The sequence below is a fragment of the Echinops telfairi genome, unplaced genomic scaffold (assembly GCF_000313985.2).
Source record: "Echinops telfairi isolate 266 unplaced genomic scaffold, ASM31398v2 ScPeMD7_7427;HRSCAF=8465, whole genome shotgun sequence".
Classification (NCBI taxonomy): Eukaryota; Metazoa; Chordata; class Mammalia; order Afrosoricida; family Tenrecidae; genus Echinops; species Echinops telfairi.
In genome coordinates this window covers 1,704,829-1,732,470 of record NW_022111327.1, presented here as the reverse complement: position 1 = coordinate 1,732,470, position 27,642 = coordinate 1,704,829, and the positions used below count along the sequence as shown (strand labels likewise).

The 27,642-nt window shown below is 39.7% G+C and overlaps 1 protein-coding gene and 1 non-coding gene across 2 annotated transcripts in view; both read right to left on the bottom strand.

The window, feature by feature from the left end:
• IL1RAPL2 (interleukin 1 receptor accessory protein like 2) overlaps nucleotides 1-27,642 on the bottom strand; it is a 1,497,587-nt gene that overhangs the window by 324,325 nt on the left and 1,145,620 nt on the right. The gene's annotated exons all lie outside the window — the stretch shown is intronic.
• LOC115872607 lies at nucleotides 814-976 on the bottom strand. Its single transcript, XR_004047948.1, has one exon. It is a non-coding gene; the product is annotated as a U1 spliceosomal RNA (small nuclear RNA).

Genomic DNA, 27,642 nt, shown 5'->3' with positions numbered 1-27,642 from the left:
ATGCTAGAAAATGTTAAAATTTAATGAAATGTCCCCAAAACATGTATTCGTCTGGTTAACCTGTGAGTTGTAGTTGTATAAATGTGGTCTATTATGCCACTCAGTGGTGAAGGTGATTTGCATCACCCAGGCATGTGCAGGTTCATGATGTGCATGTAAACATCAGAAGACTGTTTTCTTTCCTCTTAAGTGCCTTGATGTTATATAATGTCCATTCAAGACTACTAGAGAATTATATATTAATACAAGGTACAGTCAATTGGCTCTACGCTGCTCCCATTTTGTTGTTGTTGCTGTTGCCCTCAAAATCCCTACGTGAGTACTTAGCTCATGTAATGTAGCTGGCACAATCCAGATGCCCTGAACTTGGGTACTCATGCTCTGTTAGAAATAAATAAGAACCGTAATAGAAACACAATCTGGCTCACATCATAAGATCAAACAAGCTGAATCTAATGGAGCACTCTAAACAGCTGCAGTCATTGCAAACACAACAGCATAGTCATATCCCTGGGTGGCGAGTTTCCTTCAATCTGTTTGCACACACACAATTACCTTTGGATTATTGAGTCTTTCCCTTGTTAAAGTTCTGCATGACTCTGTAGCTTAACTATCTGAATGTAATTGAGTGATCTGGGGAAATGGGTGGGTCATAAATCGTTTCTGAAAAAAAAGAAATAAGTATGTGGCATAATTTTTAACTTGAAAAGATATAAAATCTACAATCTTGATTGTATTGCAGCTTAAAATTGGGTTAAAAAATAAATTAAGGCTTTGGCAACAGATTTCCCCCCTTATCTTTCTTTATTTAATGCAGGGGAAGCAGGAACGCAGTCCCCCACTCTCATAAATCATGCAGTCGAGTTTCTCACATTTGGGGAAATCGCAGGGTCAGCACATCCGGAGTGTAATGGATGAGCCTCGCCCTGGGAAAGCCACCTTCGTGATCATGGTATCTCCCCTGTCAGGTAGGTGTGGCAACAGTTCTCTTATGTAGCTGTAGGATGATTAGTTTGTAGTACATCTCTCTCACTGCCGTCGAGTTAATTCCAACTTCTTGTAACCCTACAGGGTAAAGTAGAACTGCCCCTGTGGGTTTCTGAGTCAGTAAACCTTGTGGGAGTAGAAAGCCTCGTCTTTCTCCTATAGAGCAACTGGTGGTTTCCAACTGTTGACCTTGGTGTTAGCAGACCAATCTGTAACTCAAACTAAGTACTTATTAAAATTGCTGTAAAACAATGTCTAAAGTAAAGGCAAAAGGGGCACAGGGAAAAAGCTACTGTATACAAACACTGCAGGGGTGAGGTCTAGGTAGTACGGCAGGGGCCAGACCAAATGCGGAGGTACATATGGTAGCCAACTAAAAAGGGGTTGGAGGGAGGAAAGGGGAAAGAAAAAAAAAAAGATGTTTGATGGGGGAATAGGGCACTGACCCACCCAAGGGGAGGGTATTGTTTATTTCTACACAGGGAAAGAAGGATGAGACTTAAAACCAGTGCCAGACAAATGCAGCGTGCTGGCAAGGAGTGGGGCACCTGTGGAGGGGCCTGAAGTCTTGGCCACCATACCAGCTACGTGGACAACTGGCCCTCTACCCAGAAGAATTTACTTTAGAGGGCGGCACTGAAGCTGCAGCTAGGGGAGAGGGGCATGTCTGATCAGACCACATGGGAGCAAATGAAGGGGGAGGAAGAGAGAGTGGAACACATCCTGGCCCACCAAGCCTGGAGGACGATATCCCGGCTCTGAACAGCCAATGCACAGAGTGGACTATATGGCTGAACCCACTATGAGACACGCCATCCCTTGCTGGCCCAGGGCCCTAAGGGGGACACTGGATGGACCCCGCGACACAGAGGCAAACCACTAAAGGCATGCGGCACAGCAATCGTGGGAGCAGAGCAGGGAGCCCCCGAGGGACTACAAAGGGCCCACACTGGGGCCAGAGTGTGGCACCCCATCAGTCCTGATTGAAGGACACACCTAGAGATAAAAAATCAGACCTTGATCTATTTATAGGTTTTTCTTTCTTTAATTTTTTTTCTTTTGTTTAATTTATTCTTTTACGGGTCATTGGTTTTCTTTTTGTTGTCATCGCTGTGTTCTCATTCATCGCCTATCTTGCCATGGCTTGATTTTTGGTGCATATTATTATCTCTACAGATCTATCTAGATAAGATAGTCTGGATGAACTGTCTGGAGAAGAAAACAACGGGACCAATGGTTCCGGGGGGACACGGGAGGGGGCGGCGGGGGTAAGGTGGTGGTGCTGACCAACCCAGGGACAGGAGAGCAACAAGTGACACAAAATCAGTGGCAAGGAGGGTGTGAGAGGCCTGGTAGGGATTCAGCAAGGGCAATGTAACAGAGAGAAATTACTGAAACCCAAATGAAGGCTAAGCATGATCGCGGGAAAAGAGAAAAGTAAAAGGAAATAGAGGAAAGAACTAGGCAACAAAGGGTATTTATAGAGGTCTAAATAAAGGCATGTACATATGTAAATATATTTATATAGGAGGGTGGGGAAATAGATCTACATGCATATATTTATAGGTTTAGTATTAAGGCAGCAGATGGACATTGGGCCTCCACTCAAATACTTACTAAATGCACAAACACATTGTTCTATTAAATTGGCATTCCATGATGCACACCTTCATGACACAATTGCTGAAGAAAAATGTGTGCATAAGCTAATGTGGTGAAGAAAGCTGATGGTGCCCAGCTATCAAAAGATATAGCATCTTTGGAGTTAAAGGCTTGAAGATAAACAAGCGGCCATCTAGCTGAGAAGTATCAAAGCCCACATGGAAGAAGCACACCAGCCTGTCTGACCACGAGGTATAGAAGGGACCAGTTATCAGACATCAAAGAACCAAAAATCATATCAGTGAGTGCCCACCTTCCCGATACAATCACTGAAGACAAATGTGTGCATAAGTAAATGTGGTAAAGAAAGTTGATGGTGCCTGGCTATCAAAAGATATAGCGTCTGGGGTCTTAAAGGCTTGAAGATAAACAAGCACCCATCTAGCTCAGAAGCAACAAAGCCCACATGGAAGAAGCACACCAGCCTATGTGACCACGATCTGTCAAAGGGATCAGGTATCAGACATCAAAGAACAAAATATCATATAATTGTAAATGAGGGTGTGTGCAGAGTGGAGACTCTAAGCCCATTGGAAGGTAACTGGACACCCCCTTACTGAAGGGTTGTGGGGAGGAGATGAGCCAGTCAGGGTGCAGGGTAGCAAGAATGAAACATATAACTTTCCTCTAGTTCTTTAATGCTTCCTCCCCTCACTAACATGATCTCAATTTTACCTTACAAATCTGGCTGGACTAGAGGATGTACATTGGTACAGATAGCAACTAGAAACACAGGGAATCCAGGAGAGATGACCCCTCCAGGACCAGTGGTGCGAGTGGTGATGCCTGGAGAGTGGAGGGAATGTGGGGTGGAAAAGGGGAACCGATTGCAAGAATCTACGTATAGCCTCCTCCCTGGGGGGTGGACAGCAGAGAAGAGGGCAGGGGGAGACGTCGGACAGTGTAACATATGACAAAATAATCATAATTTATGAATTATGAAGGGTTCATGAGGGGGAAATGAGGAGCCGATATTAAGGGCTCAAGTAGAAGGCAAATGTTTTGAGAATGATGATGGCAACAAATGTACATATGTGCTTGATACAATGGATGGATGTATGGATTGTGATAAGAATTGTACAAGCCCCCAATAAAATGATTTAAAAAACCAATCTCTAAAAGTACTATATTTTCAAATGAATAACTAGTGTCTTTAAGGTTTTTGCCAAACATGTCCTCCATCCCAAGGAGATATTCTCTTGAGTATTCGCTCACTGCCCTTGAGTTGATTCCAAGGTAGAGCCACCCAGAGGCTCTGCATGTTTATGGAGCAGAGAGCCTCAACTTTCTCCTGTGCAGAGGTAGGTAGGTAGGTTTGAACTGCTGACCTTACAGTTAGAAGTCCAATGCTTACCCACCAGATACCCATGCCACCAGAGCTCCTTATTTTTCTAAGAACACTATGCCCCACTCACCAAAGCCTACTGCCATTGAGTCAGTTCCAACTATAGTGACCCTATAGCACAGAGCAGAATTGCGCTCAGAGGGTTTCCAAAACTGTATTAGGAGATTCCATTTTCACATAGTTATACTATGCTAACTGCTTTTCACAGTGCTGTAAAAATTGAGCATATCTTTCTTATGAAAATACAGGGGTGGCACAGAATTGACAAAAATACATATAACACATTGTTTTTGTACATATACAATACATTAAAATGCAGCTGAAAAGCAGTATCTGAATGATTACCTCAGGTTGTGTATCTCAAAATGGAAATGACAGCAATTCATTGAGCACAGATGTGTGAGCAGTATGGGTGCAAATAAAGATGAATCTAGTTCAAAGTGATCCAAAAATAAGTGGAATATCTCGTCCTGATATTTAATTCTTACACCATGAATGGTCTCCAATGATAAGTTTCACAATTTGAGAAGTTCTCATGAAGGCAAGGGCCCATTTTGTAGTCTATAATAGAAAAATCCTATTTAGAAAAATTACTTGATTGTCATCAGAATAACCACCACCATCTTGGTAAGTGTGCTTGGTACACTCTTTCCACTTAACAGTTTGACTTCTACCTAGGTTCTAAAGAAGTTTGCATTTTTAAAAGAACAACAAAAGAGACCACAGGATTTGGGGGAATTTAAAGTGAAAAGCAGGCTTTCCTGGGCTAGATAACATTAAACAAATTTAATTAATGCCGGACTTCTCTGACGCTTCAATATGCATTTTTGAATTGAGAACAAAAAGACATTCCCACCCACACTCAGCCTGTACACCAAGAGCAGAAAGCACAGCATACTCTGTATTAACATGGCTTTGCTGTTCCACTGTCTCTTTAGCATTTCTTTACTCTCTCAGGACTGTCTTGCCTAAGCAAATGGTTTTGTTGTTCATTAAAGGAAATTCCAGAAAGACTCAACAACTCTTCAAAGGAAATAATCCAGAGACAGTTGAGCCTTTAGATTCTTTCAATCTTCCACTTAAAAGTCTAGCCTTTTGCTATTTCCACCAATCTGGACTGTGGTGTAATGATTCTTACCCATTCTGAATCAATAACCACATTGAATGGCTTACCTTAAACCACTCTTTAAATTTTTAGTAAAATCTGTCCTTACCTTCCCTACTTCCAGACACCACCAAAGTTTTGTGGAAGTGTTTTCCTCCTAATATACCCTTAGAAACCTTTAGGGTCACTATGAGTTGCATTTGACTTGATGGCACTGAACTTTGAATTTTTTTTGTTTTGCTCTAAGAAATAATAGGTCTTACTGATGATACTTTGATTGACCTCATGACAGAAACACTAACAGGGGATATAGGCCTATTCTAAAGTGGATCACAATAGAATGTCCTAAATAGAGTAGGAAAAAAATATAGAATAAATTCAAAATCATAAAAAAAGATCAACTCCGAATAAAGACTGGTGGAAGCCCTGAAACTTTGGGCCCTTAGTTATTTTTCAGATCTGGAAATGAACTCACTCCCATGACTCAATTGCCAGTTAAACAATAGATAGGTCTATAGAGGGAGCAATACCATGGGGGAGATACACACACCTTAAAACAGTCAACCATCTGAGATCAAAAGAGCAGCATTTGCCCAAGGACAAAGTTTAGAAGGGTTAGACAAGGAAGAACAGAAACAGGAAACACAAAGAGGAAGTGAGATGTTTTATTTGAAACAACATGTGTATGAATTACTGAATGGAAAACTGATCTGCTCTGGGTTATGTGAGGGAAACAGACCCCAAATCAAACACATTGTGTAGAGATCCCTTTATTAAGTGTTAAGCATGACAAAAATAAGACAAAGATCAATCATCCAATGAGGGAAACAATCAGCCCAAGGTCATAATGGTATCCAAAGGTCATAATGGTATCCAAAAGATTCAAAACCACTCTGCTACATTATAAAAGCATGGGAAACAAAGGAAGTCATCACCAAAGTATGCCTGGTGGTAGATTAATACATCACAGTCGATGGCAGGAATATAGAAGTAGGAAAGAAACTACATTGATAAAGGTACCCGACTGCAAAATAAAAACATTTACAAGATTGTTTTAGGAACTTCTGATCATGTTGGTCTTGGTATGACTTAAGATCATGCGGCTCTGGTGCCCCAATTTCCATCTAAAGCATCTCCTGGCAAATCCTTAAGGACAAAATTGCCCATCGTTGGGCTGGTTAGGGGCAGGGTGGGGTGGAGCAGGATCCGGCAGTGACTACCAACCTACTTGCAAACAAATTCTGTCAGGGGGCATAGACTTTCACGTTGCCAGGTAATGGTCAGAAAGAACTCAATGTAAGCCAAATCTATGTGGACACTCAAAATATATTTAAGGGGTCTCAATGTAAATTTTAGAATTCTGCAAACCTGGTGCTCATAATTAAAGTTCTAATTCACCTGTAAATCTTCACCCAATTAACAATAAATAGAAATTATAAACAGAGGGATGTATAGGCCATATCCCTTCTAAATTTACTGCCCCTTGAAAATCTGAATGTAGATGATTGTGTAAATTTGCAAATATGTGCATGAACAGTATCTAGCACATTCACACAATTTGAGAAATTATGATATAGAGCAAAGGATGTTGGATTAGGAGTTAAAAGATACCCACGACCATCTAGTCGATTTTGACTCATAAGAACCCCGCAGGACAGAGCAGACCTCTTCATAAAGTTTCTTAGACAAATCTTTACAGGAGCAGAAAGCCTCTGTTTTTCCCCACTGCTTAACCAACAAGGCTCCAAGGAGTAAGATGAGGAGGTTTGTGTGTCTCTGGGAGAAGGAATGGCTCCCCTTAAGTGGGCTTGCCTTTTCCTTATCTTTAAAACGAAAAAAAAAATAGAAGACTGGATAATCTCAGAAGCCATGATAGATTCTCAATAAATTTTATTTCTGCCAGGATCCTTGTGTTGTAATTTTCAGATGACTGGGTTTCAGCATACATAAATAGGTTGTATATTATAAACAATCCCTGGCATACTAGCCTTATTCTCCCATTCAAGAATTCAGATCATACTCCAAGTCATTGAGAGATTTTATTACAGGGCTATTCCTTCTTCCAAACAGTTTTATTGACATATCACATATCATACAATTCATTAGTTCAATCATATTAAACTTGTGCAATCATTACCACAATGAATTTTAGAACATATTATTCTGTCTTGTTCTCATTGTTATTAGCTCCCCATCTTCTCCCCGCATCCACTGTCATAACCCTATGAAGCAATTAATCCTTTCTTTGTAGGTTTACTGTTCTGGATGCCATATACAGAAAAAATATACAAAACAAAAATATCAAAATTAAATGGAGAAAAACTACAATAGGAAAGAAAGCAGAAAATAATTTTAAAAAATTTAATTGAGTATAAGAGGAGAATATGTGATAAAGTATTAACTTTTAACCTAAATAATTTTGCATTAATTCACTTGACATTCCTGGTCTATGATCAAAAGAGATTCACCAAAACTTAATCCATGTAGGGACCTTGCAAATGGATCTTGTGCTTTCACTTTCATCGTTAGCAAATTGGGTACTCAGAATTTAAGCTATAATACCTTTCCCTCCTCTGGCCTTAGATTTTATTATTTACAATCTTTGGATCACAGAGGCTGGTATACTTCTTCAATGTGGACTTAGTTGACATCCCACTTACATGGCTGCTTGTTTGCAAATAAGCCTTTAAGACCCTAGAGGCTATGCTACCTGATAGCGGGGCACCATCTGATTTCTTCATCACGTTGCTAAAGCACCCATATCTTCAATGATCTATTCATGAGGGCAAGTACTGAGTAGGGCTATTTCATAAGATCTCATGGGTCTTAGGTTGGGGTTATGATTAAGTAAGTGTTAGTTCAAATGAGACAATGTATCCATGGTTTATATATGTCTTTAGTTCACTTTACAGACAAAATTAACTATATGGCTATTCTTGAATATATTTATAAATTTTATTAGTAACAAAGCACTTGAAATATGTCAGCAGTAAATGGTTTTCTGGACTACTGGTTTGAAACAGTTTGTTCTGTAAATATAATTTTTTCAAGAAGTATTGGAGAAGAGCTACATCCACCTAAGAGAAACTCATGGAAGATAAATCTCATTTATTCTTTTAATAAATGCTATAACAGATTTTCTAAAGTAAGATATACCACATAGATGTCTAATAGGATTTTAGCTAAAAATAAAATCCAATCAGTAACATTAGTGGGTACTGAGCTCAATTCTGACACATGCACAGCAAGTCATAGCAACTATTACTGGAACTCTGCAAACACAGCATTTCTAATATATTTTTCCCAAAATCATTTTATTGGGAGTTAATACAGATATAATATCATTCTGTGGATCAATCACATTAAGCAGTATTATACAATTGCTACCACAATTAGTTTCAAAACATTCTTTTCCTTCCTGAACTTCTTGACATCAGCTCCCCTTTTTTACCCCTGTACCCTTAAGAAACCCTTATGCTACTTGTTGTCCCAATAGGTTCATCAATCCTGGGTGTCACATACTGAAAAACAGGAAAACATATTTAAGAAATTGAAGAGGATCACCCACCCCTAATGACAAAACACATCGGAGATAAATCCCAATATGAACAAACAAAAAAAATACAGAGCATATTGAAAGCCAGATCAGGCCTAATGTGCATCCGAAGGGGGATTAACTGAGAAGGTTTTTGTTTTGTTTTTAATCATTTTATTAGTGGCTCATACAACTCTTACCACAATCCATACATAGATCAATTGTGTAAAGCGCATTTGTACATTCCTTACCCTCATCATTCTCAAAACATTTCCTCTCCACTTAAGGCCCCGGCATTAGGTCCTCATTTTCCCCTCCCTCCTCGCTCCCCCCTCCCTCATGAGCCCTTGATAATTTATAAATTGTTATTTTGTCATATCTTGCCCTGTCTGACGTCAACTGAGAAGGTTTTATCTGTTCGTCAGGTTTATCAATTTGATCTTCTAATATTTTTATGGCAAGGGCGATTAAATATATTCTCATGTGAGGACCACATTGAATTTATGCTAATTACATACATCATCTTATATTTGGATAGCACTTCACGTGTTGCTGCTCTCTTTTGCTTATAGAATCCTCCGAAGTAGGTGGACTTCAAACCAAAAATCTTACTGCCAACTTGTAGCCACCCTATAAAGGGGTTCAGAGACTGAACGTCTTTATAGGAGCAGACAGCCTAAGGAGTGGATGGTGGTTTTGAACTGCTGATTCTTTGTTAACCTCTCAATGATAAAGTCTCACAGGACTCTTTTGGAGGTAGGTGAGACAGAGGGCTATTTCATTTTGTTGTAAGGTACTGTGGAGTCGGTTCCGACTCATACTGACCCTCTGGTTCTGTGCCATCCTTACAATTGTTCTTGTGTTTGAGCCCATCAATGCAGCCTGTGTGTTGATCCATTCTTGTCGAGGGCCTTTCTTTTCTTCCCTGCCCCTCAATTTTAACACGTGTGAAGTACTTTTCCAGTGACTGGTCTCGCCTTGTGAACCACAGCCAATGGGCAATTACTATGTCACCAGAGCTCCAGGTGTTGCCTGGATTTTCAGATTCCAACTCTATATCTTTTCTCTTCCCCGCAAAATGTTTCCTTATTGTTAATCTTGTGTGGGAGAAAGATGAGGCTTTCTACTCTCATAAAGATTTACAGCCTCAGGAACCTTGTCATATAAAGGAGCCCTGGTGGCTTTGTGATTGCACACTGGGCTGCAATCTAAGAGGTCGACAGCTCACCACCATGAGCCATTCTGCAGAAGAAAGATGGACTTTCTACTCCGCAAACAGTCTCAGAAGCTCACAAAGGCAGTTCTACCCTGCCCCATAGAATCACTGTAAGTGGCACCACTGTAAGTGGCCGTGAGTGACCCTACCATAGAGGGTTGCTAGGAGTCCATCTAGATCCGTGGCAGTGGTTTTGGTTTTGGTTTTGTCACTCTTTTCCAACAAGAGACCTCATATACTGCATGCTATGGCCTTTTCTTTCATTTCTTCAAGTTGTTCCTTCCTTCTTTCATTCATTTAACAAACACTCATTGTGCATGCCTTTTTCTTGACTCTTCTACCTTATTCAGCTCTGTGAAGCGTCCCTATGTTGTCTCACCCTCTGTGTGCTTTTCCTACTGATATAGCCTCTCCTGAGTCCTCTTCTGTGGTTCCTTTTCTCCTCAGGCCCCCCTAAGTGTGTTTCCCTAATCCATGACTTTGGCATTTTTCTGTTATCTCCCTGTACTTTGCTACAAAATGATGAATGAAATAACAGTCCCTTGTAAGGTTAGTTTTTCAAATTTTGTTTTTAAGGGATGGCAGAACTGTGAATCAGAGACTTCCAGGAAGAAGTGACATTTGAGGGTGGCCTTAGCGTCTAGGGTGGCACTTAAATATATATGAATGGCGAAAAAGAATTCCTCATAAAGAGCTTGAGTAAAAGTACATTGGTGAAATATAGGCATCTATATGACGGCATGTACAATATTCACATATGTAATAAAACATATAGAGGGCAGAGGAGTCCCAATGCTATAGTGGTAAAGCTTTGGGCAGCTAATCACAAGGACAGCAGTTTGAAGTCAGCTCCTCAGATGGAAGATGAGGCTTTCTACTCCTGTAAAGAGTTACAACCTCAGAAACTCACAGCGTCAGTGCTACCCTACCCTATGGGGTCGGTATGAGTCAGAATTAACTCGGTGGCAGTGAAGTTTGGATAAAGGGCAAAGCTATAGGAATTCTTGTTGCTAGATATCCTTGAAATTCTCTACTAAGAGCAATGCTATGCACAACAGCAGACAACACTCCTGGATTCTGCTCCCATCATGCTCACAATTGTTAATGTTTCAGTCCATTGTTGCAGCCACTGTAACAATACATTTCAAAAAGGCTCTTCTTTTTCTCTGACCCCCTTACTGTACCCAGTATGATGTCCTTCTCCAGGGACAGATCCCTCCTGGTAACATGTCCGAAATATATGACATCAAATCTCACCATCTTCACTTGTAAGGAACATTCTAATGGCTTTACCAGACAAATCCTCGAAGACAAATTTGTCCTTCTGGGAGTCCACGGTACTGTCACTGTTATTTACCAACACCACAATTCAAATCGTAATCCTTCTGTGGTGTTCCTCATTCATTTTCCAGCTGTCATGTGTATATGATGCAATTGAAAATCCCTTGGCTTAGGTCAGGCATACTTTAGCCCTGACTGACACACCTTTGCACTTTAACACCTTAATGAGGATTTGTGCAGCAGATTTACCCATAACGATACACCATTTGATTTCTTGACTTTTGCTTCCATGAACTTGATTGTGGATCCAAGTAAAATGAAATTCTTGACAACTGTTATCTCTTTATCTGTTTTTCAGGATTTTGCTTCAAGTCTTCTTTGCTTTCAGCAAGCAAGGTTGTGTCATTTATGTATCACAGGTTGCTAATGTCTTGATCTAATTCTGATGAATATAAATTGTAAAACCAATATCATTGAACAATTTGCTAAGAAATTGTTAATGGGAACCTAATTGCAGTGTAAACCTTCACTGACAATACTATAAAATATTATTTTGAAAACAAGCATATTGATGGGAACCAATAGAGTATGTATAGGGAAGCAATATTTGCTAAGATTTGGTTGTAGAAACATGAGTACTAGTGAGTGCAAATTTGAAAGTAGTTGAGTTACAAGTATTAAGAGGGTCACTAGATTGAGACATACCATTTCCTCAGCATTTAGTATAGCATCTTACACCTTACAGTCAATAAAAGAACAAATGATGCCTCTTTCATAATTGGCAACACTTTTCCCCAAACACTCTCCTGTCATTTGATTTCAGTGATCTTATAGATATGTTCTTGTATCTAGTAGTACCTTAATTTTAAAAACTGGAGCCTAATTTCAACCCATCAGCTGAATGTATTCCTAGTAGTCAGGAATAATGCATAGCTTAAAATTGGGACAGGTGTGTGATGGGGTTGTGTCCTCTCACCGGACACACTTCATCCAAACACTGAGCAAATAATAAGGGAAGCTGACTTATAAGAAGAAGAATGTGGCATCATGATTGGAGGATGGTTTATTAACAACCTGCCATATGCAGGTAACATAAGCTTGATTGCTGAAAGTGAAGAGAACATGAGGCACTTGCTGATAAAGACCAAGGATTATAAGTTGTGGGGGCAAAGGCATTTGCTCCTTAGGCAAATGGGACAGGACCACTACCTTCCATGGTTCCACGACACTGGAAAACACTGATGGCTCAACCACGGGAGCTGATGATGTAGTGTCTGCTCTGAGTCTCCGCCTGAGATAAAGTAGATACTTTCCCCCGTTCCCTGGCAAAGCTGCTGAAGTGCAGCAGTCTGCAAAATATCAGATACTCCCTGGTCCTGACTTTATCCTCCCCTCCTGTCTGTGAACATCTTGGGTAAGGTATGAAGGTTTTCCTGTATGCCTTAAATAATTGTCAACTATCCTTTAATATGAGAACCTGTTATGAGATGCAGGCTACATGACAAAGAGTGCATATAAAACTTCTTTGAATAAAGTTCTGGACCCTGGAGTGTCTGTGCTGCGGGCACCCCACTCCCCCCATGCCCTAACTGCATCTATCCTTTTTTTTTTTAATCTATAAGTTTTCTCATTACAGATCATTTCCCTCTTGAACATGTTTGATTTGTAAGATAAGAGCTAGATACAATTAACCTTACAAGAACTCAATATAAAGAACACCCAAAACCTCACAACTAGACCAGTAGGTAATATCACGATAAATAATAGCCTTGGAAACTCACAGGGGCAGCTCTATTCTGTCCTATAGGGTTGCTATGGGTCTGCATTGACTTAATGGCATGCACCTAGCATTTGGTAGGGACGACAGATATCATGCAGTGAATATCAGAATGATTACTACCAGTATGATTCAATTCATTACTTAATGTAGACCTTCCAGCCACAGTCTCTATAACTTCTACCAATTGATTGGGTAGTATGATGAAAACACAAGGCCCACTAAGGGGATTGAATAGCTTACAGGTAATATAAGTAGGGTGCATGGCATCCTTGTGGGAATGGGACCATGCAAATAAGGTGTATGAAACCATACTGGGGGGATTGGTCAGTTTTACCATCCCACTAGGTTTAAAACGGGTCATCTCAGAGGGGAAAAGTGGGACCAATTTCCATTAGTTTACATAATTTTCTGGCCAAGTCATTTGGATTTTCTAGTGTAGGATCATGTAATCTTTAAATAGAGAGAGTATTACTACTTATTTGTCAATTTGTTGGTGTTGTTGCTAGGTGCCATTAAGTGGGTTCCAACTCATAGCAACCCTATGCACAACAGAGTGAAACACTGCCTGGTCCTGCACCAGCCTCACACTTGTTCTTATGCTTGAGCCCATTGTTATAGCCACTGTATCAATCCATCCCGTTGAGGGATTTTCCTCTTTTTTGCTGCCCCTTGACTTTGCCAAGCAGGATGTCCTCCTCCAGGGCACTCTTGACAACATGTCTAAAGTATGAAGTCTCACTATCCTTTACACTAAGGAGCCTTAAGGAACATTCTAAGGAGCAATTTGGGTACTTTAAATGTCCCTTCCTTGCCTGATAACTATGGCAAAGACTTCCAAGCACTATAATGAGTGGGAGGGGCAATAAAGGCATTCTTGTCTGGTGGAAGAATGTATAAACAAACTTTGGTACATGCATAACAGGGCAATACTATAGATTAATGATGAATCTGAGACATACTTCATAACACGAATGAACTTAGAGGACAGGTTGAGTAAAATTAGTGAATGAAAAAAGGGCAGAAATTGTTTGAGACATCTACTGTAAAATGTCAAGAAAAGATTTTCACACTAAAACATTTTTCAAAAACGACCAGTTTGGAGGGGAAGGAAGGTGATGAAATGGCATGGTGGTCACATCCAACCTACTCTGTCGTTACCAAAGGGAAGAAGAATCTCGCTCCACATCAGTCTGAGGCTAATTTATATAAAGCAGAAATCAGACATGCATCCACCCTCCAACCTTCTTTATTCCAGCTTGACAACAGATGTCCCTATAGCATTCTCATTTTCTCGTAAGTTCAATAATGCAACACACGGGCCATACAAGACTCATATACAATGTAATGCTCATGATTTTGTGCTTTGTAAGGGAAACTGTATAAGTTTTATATGTAAAAGTCAGCATCAGAAATGTTAGGGAGACAATTTTTTTTGGTCAGAAGCACCTTTTCTCAGCCATGCCCACATGCATCTTCTCTTTGATCTTCAGCCTCTCCGTCACACAGTCCCTTGGATTCTGTCCTGCTAGGATAAGGGCTTCAAAACTCCTTTAGTATTGATAAGTCCCCAAAGGGCACCTTACTTTGCAAGCCAATCTCCTGCTTAAAGGCATTCAGGTTGAATCCTTCTGTAGGTGGAGAAGCCATCTAGCTTAGAAGTAACAAAGCCCACATGGACGAAGCACACCAGCCAGTGTGATCACGAGGTGTCAAAGGGATGAGGTATCAGGCATCAAAGAACAAAAAATCATATTGTGAATGGGGGAGGGGGGAGTGTGGAGTGGGGACCCAAAGTCCATCTGTAGGCAATTGGATATCCCCTTATAGAAGGGTCAAGGGGAGGAGATGAGCCAATCAGGTTGCAGTGTAGCAATGATGAAACATACAACTTTCCTCTAGTTCCTAAGTGCTTCTCCACCCCTCCCCCCACACTATCATGATCCCAATTCTACCTTACAAATCTGGCTAGACCAGAGGATGTACACTGGTACAGATATGAACTGGAAACACAGGGAATCCAGGACAGATGATCCTTTCAGGACCAGTGGTGAGAGTGGCGATACCGGAAGGGTCGAGGGAGGGTGGGGTAGAGAGGGGAACCGATTATAAGGATCTACATGTGACCTCCTCCCTCGGAGACAGACAACAGAAATGTGGGTGAAGGGCGACGTCAGACAGTGTAAGATATGACAAAATAATAATTTCTAAATTATCAAGGGATCATGAGGGAGGGAGTAGCAGGGTGGGAGGGGCAAAAATGAGAAGCTGATGACAGGGGCTTATATCGACAGCAAATGTTTTGAGAATGATGAGGGTAATGAATGTACAAATGTGCTTTATACAATTGATGTATTCATGGATTGTGATAAGCATTGTATGAGCCACTAATAAAATGATTTAAAAAAAAGAAGGGGTCAGACCATTTTTAACAAAGTCAATTTTAAACATTGCTACTCATGTTTGCATATATTTGCTGATCAAGGAAGAAGTGATGAATTTAAATTATGGTGTTGATGAAGAATATTGATAGTACTCTGTACTGCCAAAACAACAACAAATCTTTCTTGGATAAAGTACAGTTAGAATGTTCCTTAGAAGTGAATATGGTGAGACCTTGTCTGACATATTTTAGATATATTATCATGAGGGACCAATCCCTGGAGAAGGGCATCATGCTTGGTAAAGTAGAAGGTCAACACAAAAAGAGGAGAACCCTAAATTAGATGGATGTATAGTGACTGAAACAATGGGCTCAGCACTAACAATTGTTACAAATGAGTCAGAACCAATTAAAGGCACCTAACAACAATGGCAACATGTTTTCTCTCTGGGTGGTGCAAATGGTTAAGTGCTGAGTTTACCTACTGACGGGAAGGTTTGTCAATTGAGGCTAACAAGCGGTACCTCAGAAGAAATGTCTGAAAATCAATTTGCAGGGTCCTATGTGGATTGATTCTTCTGTGAATTTTCAAGGACCATTGTCTCAGAATATCAATAACCTTAAATCAGACAGAGTTTTTATCATAAAGACTCTAGATATTAGCAGCTCCAGTTAGGTTGGAATAAAACACCTTGTCACTTTTTATCCTTTTTGAACTTTTCTGTTTTTAAAAATATTTTCTGCTTTATTTTTTGTTGCTCGGTACTGTGTTTTTGTTGTTGTTGTTTATTTGTTTGGTTTTTGGTTTTGTCTTTGTTTTGTATATTTTACTGTCCAGGGAATTCAGGATGGGTAAATCTATGAAGACAGAAAGAGGATTAATAATGATATGGGGGCACAGAGGGCGGTTGGGGAAAGTGGAGGGTCAACAGCAGTAGGAACAAGAAGGAAGAAAATGTTCTAACATTGATTGTGGTGGTGACTGCACAACCCTTCTTAATATAACTGAACTATTGAATTGTATGACATGTTAATTATATCTCAAACTATTAAAATTTTTAAAAATAAATATTAGGCATTGAAAACCCTATGGAGTACAGTTCTATTCTGATACACATGGGATCACCCTGAGTCTGAACTTATTTGATCGCAACTGGCACATGCATGACACTCTAATTGGTATAGTTGCATATCACATGGATTCTGTTCTCAAAAAGCTTGTGGTCTATTGCAGGGGATGTGCTCTCTACATATATATATCAACCAAACAACTTCCAAGCAGGTGTTTTCAGGGCCCCCTAAATGTCTTTCATTGCATCCAGGTGTTTGACATCCTGGATATACAACACCTGGATGATTCCTGAATTCTCTTCCAGATGTCATACCATCTTGTAATCATGGGCTAAGTCTCCCCTGTGTTCTGAAGTTGCTGTCAAAGGCAACCTCGAATAATTTGCTGTGACTTTTGAAAACAGTGCAGCAAGTTCAGAATGACAGATTAAATGAAATAAACCCTGGCCAGCGCAAGAGGAATAAAGCTACTTCTTGCCCAATTGCTGCTGTGCAGGGTTATTGGCTGTCTAAGTAAACAATACGAGCTTGGTGAGTCTGGCTAGGTAAAATCTTCTTAACCAGCTGTCCCCAGACCCTGAATCACACATTCAAAGGAAAATGTTGAGCTTCCATATTACCTATTCACGCCTATTTTCAGCTTCATCTGTGAATTATGGGCTTTGAACTTTTCACATACAAACTCCTAAACTCCTTACAAACTCCAAAGCCCTACTGACAACCACTCAACTTCCCTAAGACTATACTTTGTGTGGATAAGAACATGTGCAGAACTTGCTGTTGTCACATACACCAAAGTAAATCACAAGAATAAGGGTCCACGTCTTATAGGTTTATATGATATTTTCACACTTAAAAAAAATTATTTTATTGGGGGCTCGTACAATTCTCATCACAACCCATACATACATCCATTGTGTCAAGCACAGATGTACATTTGCTGCCCTCATCATTCTCAAAACATGTGCCCTCCACCTCAGCCCTTAATATCAATTGCTCCTTTCCCCCCTCCCTCCCCACCCCCTCTCTCATAAACTCTCCATAATTCACAACTTATTATAGTTTTGTCATAAGTTACACTGCCTAACATCTCCCCTCCCCTCTACTCTGCTGTCCCTCCCCCAGGGAGGAGGCAATACCTAGATTCGGTTCCCCCTTTCCACCCCACATTCCCTTCACACTTATTTTTATTAGATAAATCAGATCAATGTTCCTGATGGCAAACCCAAAGCAGAAACCAAATGGTTGCAGTCATAGTTGTTCACCTTATAATCCTGGTCACAAGTTCCTGGTTGTCTTTCCCACCAAGTTCCTAAGAGGTGTTACTGCCTGGTCAAGGTAGGCTTATACGATAACCTGAGCCAAGTCTTTTCTTTCATCTCTCCTGCTTCATATACTTCAAAACCTGGCTCAACATTTTCTTTTTTAAGGCTTAGATACATAAGTCAGGATAACTGTAAGGTACCCAGTGAGTTTCCGTTGTGCAGCTGGAAAAAGTGCATCCAAGAAGACAACTGAATGGTCTAAGAATAAACAGCTGTCTCACCTGTAGTCTAAGATACCATGCATCTCCTGAAGTCATATGCACAATTTAGACCTTATGGTCTCTGAAGTTTTTAATCATATTCTCAAACTGATCTGTGATCTCTAAATAGTTAAGAACTGTAGAGGTTTGTATCTTCTGGCCTCGTCAAGAAAATCTTGGTCTGTGTTTCTGTTTTCAGCCAAAGTGAGCACATATCCTTTCTGACTTCCCTGGAACCATGAAGGAGAAAGTGGGTACAAGTCCATGGTTGTCCCTAGACAAAGGCTGTGGTCAGAACCTAGGAAGAGCAATATTGTTAGTAGCAGTGGTATTTATTTTCTTCCTGCTATGTTCATGTTTCGTGGTTAGTTTTCATCAAGTCAACCCCAAGTATGTGGAACAGACTGCTTTCCCCAGTTAACCAGTCCGTCTCTTTAGGAGTCTATGGATGAGCTCTCCCCACAAACCTTTAGGCCAATTACTGAGGACTTAAACAGTTGCACAAGCAGGAAACTCTAAGTCATGTTCATAGTGCTGATTATTTAGAAATCTTTTTTGTGTGTTATCCTCACTCCTAACTCAATCCTCCTTCCCTCAATTCCTTCTTCTCAGCTCCAAGCAGATTGATTTGCCACTGGGCTTACAAAGGTTAATATTTTAACCAAATTGAAAAAAGCAGAATCTTTGTTAACAGTAGTTGACTGGCATAGCTAGTCATCAATGAACTTAGTTAAGCAAGATTGAAAGCAAAACGTATATTTACCTTTGCTTCCTTTTTGCTGCTACCACTGTTCCACTGGACCAGAATATTTTCTCCTTATGAGATTCCTCTTCTTGCCTATGTTTGCACCTTGGACCAGCATGTATGCATATTGTTGTTGTTTGGTGTCACTGAGCTGTATATACGGTAACTATGTTATGTGGATAACAAGGAGATGTGATGTACAGCAGAATGAAACATTGCCCAGTCCTATACCATCCTCACAATCTTTGATATGCTTGAGCCCATTATTGCAGTTACTGTATCAATCTATCTTTTTCACTGATCCTTTGTTTCATCAAGCCTGAAGTCTTTCTCCAGTGACTTGTCACTCCTGAGAACCTGCTCAAAGTACAGGAAATGATATCTCACCATCCTCACTTCTGAGGCACATATTGATTGCACTTCATCCAAGACAGAAGAAGTTTTGTTCGTTCTGGCAGAACATGGAATATTTAATTTTTCACCAACACAGTAACTCAAATGCCTCAAATCTTCTTTGGTCATCTTTATTCATGATCTTGCTTCCAAATATATAGGTGGTGGTTATTAGGTGCCATAGCATTGGTTCCAACCTATAGTGGCTGTGGTAGTTACATATTCTCTTGTCAATTTGAGGATTAATAGTGTAGGGGTGGAGTCTTGTCTGTCAATCAGGATATAGCCAATGAGGTCACTATGTGGGCATGGCCTTCTCCTTAGGATTCTGGGAACTCCTGTATTTCCTCCTTGGAGGCTAGAGACACCCCCTCTCTCTGCTCACTCCCTGGGAGACATTGCAGCTGACAAGACATGTGGAACTGTGTTAGAGCCTTGGGAGCTGGAGAAGCCACATGGAGACCCCTGCCAGTGCCAAGATGCTTACAAGTCCACGGAATCGCCAAGACTTCCTGCCCACTGGCCTGTGATCTTTCTGAATTTGGCGTCATTGCATGTGTTTCATGAGTCTGAAGAGGATTGTATAGATTGGTATTGGACATATGGGCTAATATTGGACTTATGAACTTGATCTGAACCAGGCTGGGATGTTTTCTCAATATTCCATTGCTCTTGTATATAAAGCTCTTTCTTATGCACATATGATTGTTCATGAATTTGTTTCTCTAGTCTACCTGGACTAACACAGTGTCCCTATGTACAACACAATGAAACACTGCCCAAACTTCTGCCATCCTTACAACTGTTCCTCTTCTTGATCCTATGTTGCAGCCAATGTACCAATTCAACTCTTTGAGGGCTTTCCTATTTTTCAATGCCCCTCTACTTTAACAAGCATACACCTCTGAAACACATCCTTCGTGATTTTGCATGATACAGTAATCCTTTGTTCTATTCAAACAACTGCCTCTTGGTCTATCTAGAGGTTTTGCATCACTTGACTGTCAGTTTGTCATACTCTGGTGGCTTGTGTGTTGCTGTGATGCTGGAAGCTATGTCATTGGTATTTGAAATGCTAGCAGGGTCACCCAATGTGAACACGTTTCAGCGGAGCCTCTAGACTAAGAACAGATGATGAAAAAGGAATCGGCTGCCCGCTTTGGAGGAAGTAGCCACTGAAAACCTTATGCATAACAAATAGATAGGAGGCCAGTGAAAAGACCATGGCTTGCGCTAGGTGCACTTCAGTCTTCAAATTGACAGCACTTATTTTTAAAACTTCATAGAGATCTTTTGCAGTAGATTTGTCAAATATAATATGTATTTTGATTTTTGGATAACTTCCAGGGGCATTAATTGTGGATGCAAGTAGAATGAAATTCTTAACAACATCAATGTTTGCCCCGTTTCTTGTGATGTTGTGTATTGGTTTAGTGGTGAGGGTTGTTTTTTATTTATTTTGGGTGTAGACCATATTGAGGACTGTAGTCTTTGACTTTCATCACTAAGTGCTCTAGTCCTCTTTGCTTGCAGAAAGTAAGGTTGCGTCATCTGCGTACCACGGGTCTGCCTCCAAAGCAGCTCCCGTGTTCTTCATGCAGTCCAGATCCTTGGGTTACTTGCTCAACATACAGATTGGAGAAGTACGGTAAAATGATACACCTCTGAAAGACATCTTTCCTGATATCACATGATGAAGAAGTCCTTTGTTTTATTCAACTGTCTCTTGGCGTACCTATAGCATGAGCACAATTAAGTGTTCCAGAATTCCTTTTCTTTATAATGTTATACACAATTTATTATGATCCACACAGGAGAATGTCTTGGCACAGTCAATGAACCACAAGTAAACATCTTTCTGGCATTCTCTGCTTTCAGCCAAGACCCTTGGGGAATCAGCAAGCGTACCCCTCATTCTAGGTCCTCTTCTGAATGCAGTGTGAAATTCTGCCAGTGCTCTGTTTACGTAGGGATGCAATAAATTTTGAATGATGTTTGGCAAAATTTTACTTGTATGTGACATAAATGATATTGTTCAACAATGCACTCATTGTGTTGGATCACTCTTTTTTGGAATTGGTATGAATATGGAACTCTTATAGTCAGTTGACCAAGTAGCTGTCTTCCAAATGTTGTGGCATAATGGAGTGGGCACTTCCAGCATTTTATCAGTTTGTTGAAATATCTCAGTGGGTAGGACCTACAGTCCTGTTTTTCATCAGTGCCTTCAGTGAATTTTGAACTTCTTCCTTCAACACCATCTGTTCTTGATCTTATGCTCCCTCCTAAAATGACTGAATGTCAATGAAAATTTCTTTTCATACAGTGACTGTGTACTTCTTCAGTCTTCTTTCGATACTTCCTGTGCCATTCGATATCTTACCCATAGAATCCTTCAATACTGCTACTAGAGGCTTGACATTTTTCTTAAGTTCTTTAAACTTCAAAAAATGCCACATGTGTTCCTCCCTTTTGGTTTCCTGACAAGTCTTTGCACATTATTATGATATTTGTCTTCTTGACATGCTCTTTGAAATCTGTTCAGTTTTTTAACTTAATCGTTTCTCACATTAGCTTTACCTGCTGTACAATTAAGAGCACATTTCAGAGTCTCTTCTGACATCCATTTTAATATTTTGTTTACTGTCCATTAATGACCATTTGGTTTCTTCATGCATGCTGCCTTTGCTGTCATCTCACAACTCATCTGGTCTTCAGGCAATAGTGGTCAACACATCAAGTCCATTCTTGACATAGTCTCTAAATTCAGGTGAGATATACTCAAAGGTATACTTTGGATCTTATTTTAATCTTTTCAGCTTTTACTTTAACTTTCATTTGAGCACTTAATGGCTTGCTCTGCAGCTCATTCCTGGTCCTATCATTAATTTTAATGAGCTTCCCCACTATCTCTTTCCACAGATGTAGTCAATTTGATACCCGTATATTCCATCAGGCTAGGTCCGTATGTATAGTCACCCGCTTACATTGCTGAAAAGAGATATTTGCAGTGAATAAACTGTTGATCTTGCAAAATTATAACAAGTGATCTCCAGACTAATTTCTCTAACCCAGTTTATATTTTTCACCTACTGATCCTTCTTTGTTTCCAATTTTTCACATTCAATAACCAGTGATTACCAATGCAAACTGCAGAAGTTTGAATCCTTCTTGTGTGTATATGTGTAATATCTATGTCAAACCATACTCTGGCTGGCATTTTTCTTATTTGGTAAATAAATAAACTAATAGACAGCAGGGTGTTCGTTTCTTGAAGACCTACCCTGTTACACTGGATCACACCTCTTCCACTCAGGATATTCAGCCCCCAGTGCTGAAGCTCTCCAGCAGTTACTGCTTGTAAATCGCAAATTGAGGTGAGCAACTGGCCAGTCTGTTTATTTAGTGAGAGTCGTTGGAGAGTTGGCGCGAGTCCATAGGGAGGGGATTAGCCATATGCTCACTTTATCTTATAGTAGGCTAATGTTTATGAAAATAGGATTTTTTGACTCATCATTTTAATGAAAGGTCATGTATGTGCAGTTAGCATCAACCTTTCCTGTCCTCTGTTTAATTTATATGATTTAAGAGAAAAATCTAAATTCAATTCAATGGAGTCACCTTACAGTTTTAGAAATTGTGATTTTCCATCTAAAGCACAGTTAGAAAATTAAAAGTTTATAGACATGCCTGCCAACAGCTCTGTTGCTCTCTACCTAATTCCATAAATATCTGTTATTATCAACAAAAAAGTCAGATGCCTTTGTTCCCTTCTTAAGTTCTCATGACTTCTAGAATTATTCAATATATGCCATAGACAATGACAAAGGGTGGTTCCGATAAATCCAATGAAATGAAACTAGGGCAGAGCACTAGAAACGTGTTGCAGTGATGTTTCCAGCAAGGACTAGCTTTAGAAGTTATAGGTTCATTTTGTATGTCAACTGACCCAAACCCTAAAGGTAAATGGAGCTGTCAGGTCCTGAATGAATCAGGATCTTTGAATGATTTAGAAACTATTCATAACTTTATAGAAAATTAGATGCTACTGTCCGGAGGAAGAACAATTCTCAGTAAAGAATTACATTTAACCTTCGGTTAGCCACTCTCTGAAGTTATCTGCCTATTATATCAAATCATAGAAGCACTATATTATTAAGTATATACTCTTGATTTTTTGTTTTCTTTGTATCCTCAGGATTTGAGAAAAGTCCTACAAATGAATACAGGGTTGGCTGAAAACTCAAATTGAATATGGAGTCATCTGTTTGTTTGTTCTTTTAAACTTAAGTAGTATCTAGAAAAATTATCTCATATTTCTGGAATTTTTGTCTACTTTGTGTGTGGTTACTGTCTGGCTTGAGTTTAATAGATGGCTCTTATTACTTGAATTTTCTATAACTCTCATGAATTTTATTCTGTTCAGTAAATGTGGTGTGTTAATTATATAACCAAATGTTATTTGACTTTTACATCTTTATACAATTTCCAGACAAATAAGTTCAGAAATCAGAGAAAAAGCAACGTTTTATAGTGTATTCTATTTTTTTGTTATTCAGAAAATATGGTGATTAATTAGGTTGGATAAGGGTAAGAAAAAGCCTTAGTTAATGTAACACATTGGCTTTCATATTTCTCAAATATACCAAGAACATCTTTTTAACTATAGGAAAATGTCACCTTGTGGATTCAGAGACATCTCTGTTGGAATGGAACCCATCCAAAAATTCTAGAGCAAGTTTTTACCACTGACATGAGCTCAATAAAAAACCACAGAGAAAAGGTGAAAGGCCTTTGTCCAATTACAATATCTATCTTGAGAGCTGTTCAATTGGAACACATTTAATAATCCATGAAAACAAAAGCTGCCTGTGACAATTTTTCACCCACAAACACCAAATGGTAGCACTGAAATAAGGGAGAAAATGAAAAATTTGGAATTAGAGTTGTTAAGGTTTCACCTCACATACAATATTTTATACTCTAATTTTTAGGTCTACTGTTAGCTGTCACTGAAGGAGCTAAACACTTGAAATAAGACTTGTATACATGGCCGTGTTGTTAGTGACCTTCAAGTTGGCTCTGACTCAGGGTGACCCCTTGAGTAGAGTATAACAGCTCTATATGGTTTTCAATGTGATGATATCTGGAAGCAAACTGTCAGGCCTGTCATCTGCGGTATCTCTGGGTGGGTTTCAACTACCAACCCTGTAATCATTTGCATCATTCAAGGATACACTTATAGCATATAGTATATAAACAGGAGTTAAACAGACACACAATATTTTATTTTAAAATATTCGGTTGAGAATGAGATATTAGTAAAGTCTTATCCACTGGATATTTATTTCATGATTTTTGATAGAAGGGAGGAGAGGATTTTTTTTCCCAAACTACACGAAGCAGAATATGCTCAAAACAAATGTAAAAATATCATTTTACCCCTGATAGTTCATCTGGCTATTAATGTTTCTATTTTTTGTCAAAGCCAAACAGATTAATTCTATTCCATTTATATAATCATGATTCCAGCTTGTAATTTGAGTCGTGGCCAGTGAAATGTCAGCTATTGGTTATAGAGGAGAGAGAGGAGTAGGTGATTCAGGAAAATTCTTCTTTGCAGCTAGAAATACAACTCAGAACACATACCTTACCCGGGACTAAGTCATTTGAGCTCTTTTTACATATACAGGGCAGCACATAGTAATCTACTGAAAAGAAATTTTCTAGAAAATTTCTTCTGCTTTTCAAGAAGCAGGACCCAAAAATGCTTCCTACAGAAATGAAATGAGTAAAATTAGACATCATTCATACTCATAGTGTCCTGGTGGTCCTGAAGCTAGAAAGCTGATGCAGTGAGAAACAATGATCTGAAATCTTTAAGAATTGGTTATTGTTGGTTTGCCTACTTATGTAAGATAGGCATTGGAAGTAAGCTTGAGGACAAAGCAATGGGACCAACAGTTGCAGTGCGAACTGGGAGAGAAGCAGGCCTGGGAAGAGAGCAGTGAGCAAACAATGCCATACACATGGGAATAACTAGGGAATTAAAATAAACAATGAGGAGGATATAGAAAACCTGGGGGTGTTAGAGCGGCAGCAATTTAGCTGAGAGGAATTACTAAGAGGCAGAAATAAGGTAAGCATGATATTGGGGCAGGAGGAAGGTAAAAGGAAACAGAGGAAAGATATAGGAAGCAAAGCTATGCATAGAGGTATAAGCATAGGCATGTACATATATAAATACATTAATTCATAAAATGGAGGTATTAACCTATGTACATATATTTATAAGGCAATACGCTGAGGTAGTGGATATACTTTGGGCCTCTGCTCATGCCCTCCCTCAATGCAAGAACACTTTGTTCTAACAACCTGGCATTCTGTGATGTTTACCCTCCTGGCACAATCTCTGAGGGCAGAATGGGTGCATAAGCAAATGTATTGAAGAAAGCACATGATGCCGGGCTACAAGCGGCCTTCTATTAGAGAAACAACAAGCCCACATGGAAGAAGCACACTGGCCTGTGCGATCATGAGGTGTCAGTGGGATCGGGTAACAGGCATCAGAAGACCCATAACAAACAAACAAACCATATTGTTAAGAACGAGGGGGTTGGAGCAGAGACCCAAAGCCCATCTATAGACAATGGGACAGAAGGGATGAGTCAACCAGGGGTGCACTAAAGCACCCTTGAAACATGCAATATTCCCCTGGTTCCTTGAGGCTTCATCACCCCCAACTATCATGACCCCAGTCCTGCCTTTTACTGTGGGCTAGGCCGGAGCATACGCACAGGTACAGATAAGAGAAGAGCTCAAGACACAGGAATCCAGGAACAGGCATGGGAGCAGAAATACCAGGAGTGTGGGGGGAAGGTGTGGAGAGGAGGGGAGGGAGAGGGAATTGATCACAATGATCGACATATACCGCCCCCCAACAGCCACCTCCTCACCCCTGCTCATGAGGTGGATGAACTACAGAAACCATGGGGGAAGGGAGACAGCAGTCGGTCTAAGACATGAAAATAATAATAATTTAAAATGTATCAAGGGATCACGGGCATGTGGGGGAGGGAAAAAGAGGAACTGATACTAAGGACTCAATAGAAATAAATGTTTAGAAAATAATGATGGCAACTTGTGTACAAATATGCTTGATACAATTTATATATGGTTTGTTATAAGAGCTGTAAGAGCCCCCAATAAAATGATCTTTTCATTTTAAAAAAGTTAAATTGATGTAATAAAAATATGTAAACACTTGAACATAAAATTATCTCTATGTTTTATACGCATGATAAAGTTCAATTAGATCAACTGTATGCAGGTCGATGTATAGGTGTGATTGATCAAATTCAGTAGTTGATCTTAGTTAATGTGACTGAGACAACTGCATTCTTTATGTCATTCAGGAGAACAACTGCCATTACGTCAATTCTGACTCTGGCAACCCTGGAGGACACATCAGAACTCCCACCATGTGTTTCCAAAGCTGTAAATCTTTACAGGAGGATTCAGCCTCACCGTTCTTCCTGGGAGCACTCAGTGGAGTCAAACTGCTGACCTTGCAGTTAAAAGCCCAAGTCATTGGACACTGTGCCACCAGAGGTCCTGGTGTCAATAGAATAGTCTATTAAATGGGCTATTTATGTTTCAGGTCTTTCTTCTGGTGCCATGAAATCTACCTATTAGATGAAGTCTATTATGTATTGCTCTTACAACAAATTACTAGAAGTAGTGGTGTAAAAAATTCAAATTTATTATCTTTGAAAAGACGTTTTATTGTGAATTGAGTAAAGGTTTACAGAGCAGATCATCAGTTTTATTTCCAACAATTCATAAATATTTATTTCATCTCATTCATTGTAATCCCTTCAATGTACCATCACTTATCCCACTTCCCCTTGTGTTTCCAGTTTCTATTCCTCCTTTCCTAACCCTTCAGAGCTTTGTTCTTGTGTAAATATTGCCCTTTTGATCCTAAATGATTAATTATTCTAAAGTGTCTCCAAGGAAGAAACTCAGATGTAATCACTCAAATGTACCTATCATCTCTTTTCACCCTAATTTTCTAACTTTCTAATCTTTTCAATAATGCAATTCATTTTGGTAAAAGATTTGGTGAAAAAGTTAAATTGTACTAAAATCGGAATGCAGTTTTGTTCCCAAAGCTTCTCCCAACCTGTCAAACTTTTCATGCTTCAAATCAGAGGACTAGAGAAACTGGCTAGTTGGGGCTCCATCCTGCCCCATGCTTCTGCACTGGGCCGGAGCGTCCTGATGGTACTAGCACGAAGTGTTATTGTTCCCCTTGCTCTCAAAAAAACTCACTGCCGTCGAGTCGATTCTGACTCATAGAGACTCAATAGGCCAGGGTAGAACTGCCCCTATGGATTATGAAGATTATAACTCTATATATGGGAGTCAAAAGTATGCCTGTCTATTGTTTGGCTGAAATTAGAGCTACTGAAATTGGGGGTGAGTTCAATTTCAAATCTGAAGGGTGACTGAGGGTCACAGTCTCCAGGGTTCCATCAGTGTCTGTCCTTCCAGGTAGCCTGGCCTTTTAAAAAATATCTTTTTTTTTTTCAGGTTTTCTTTCTTTTTTTTTTTT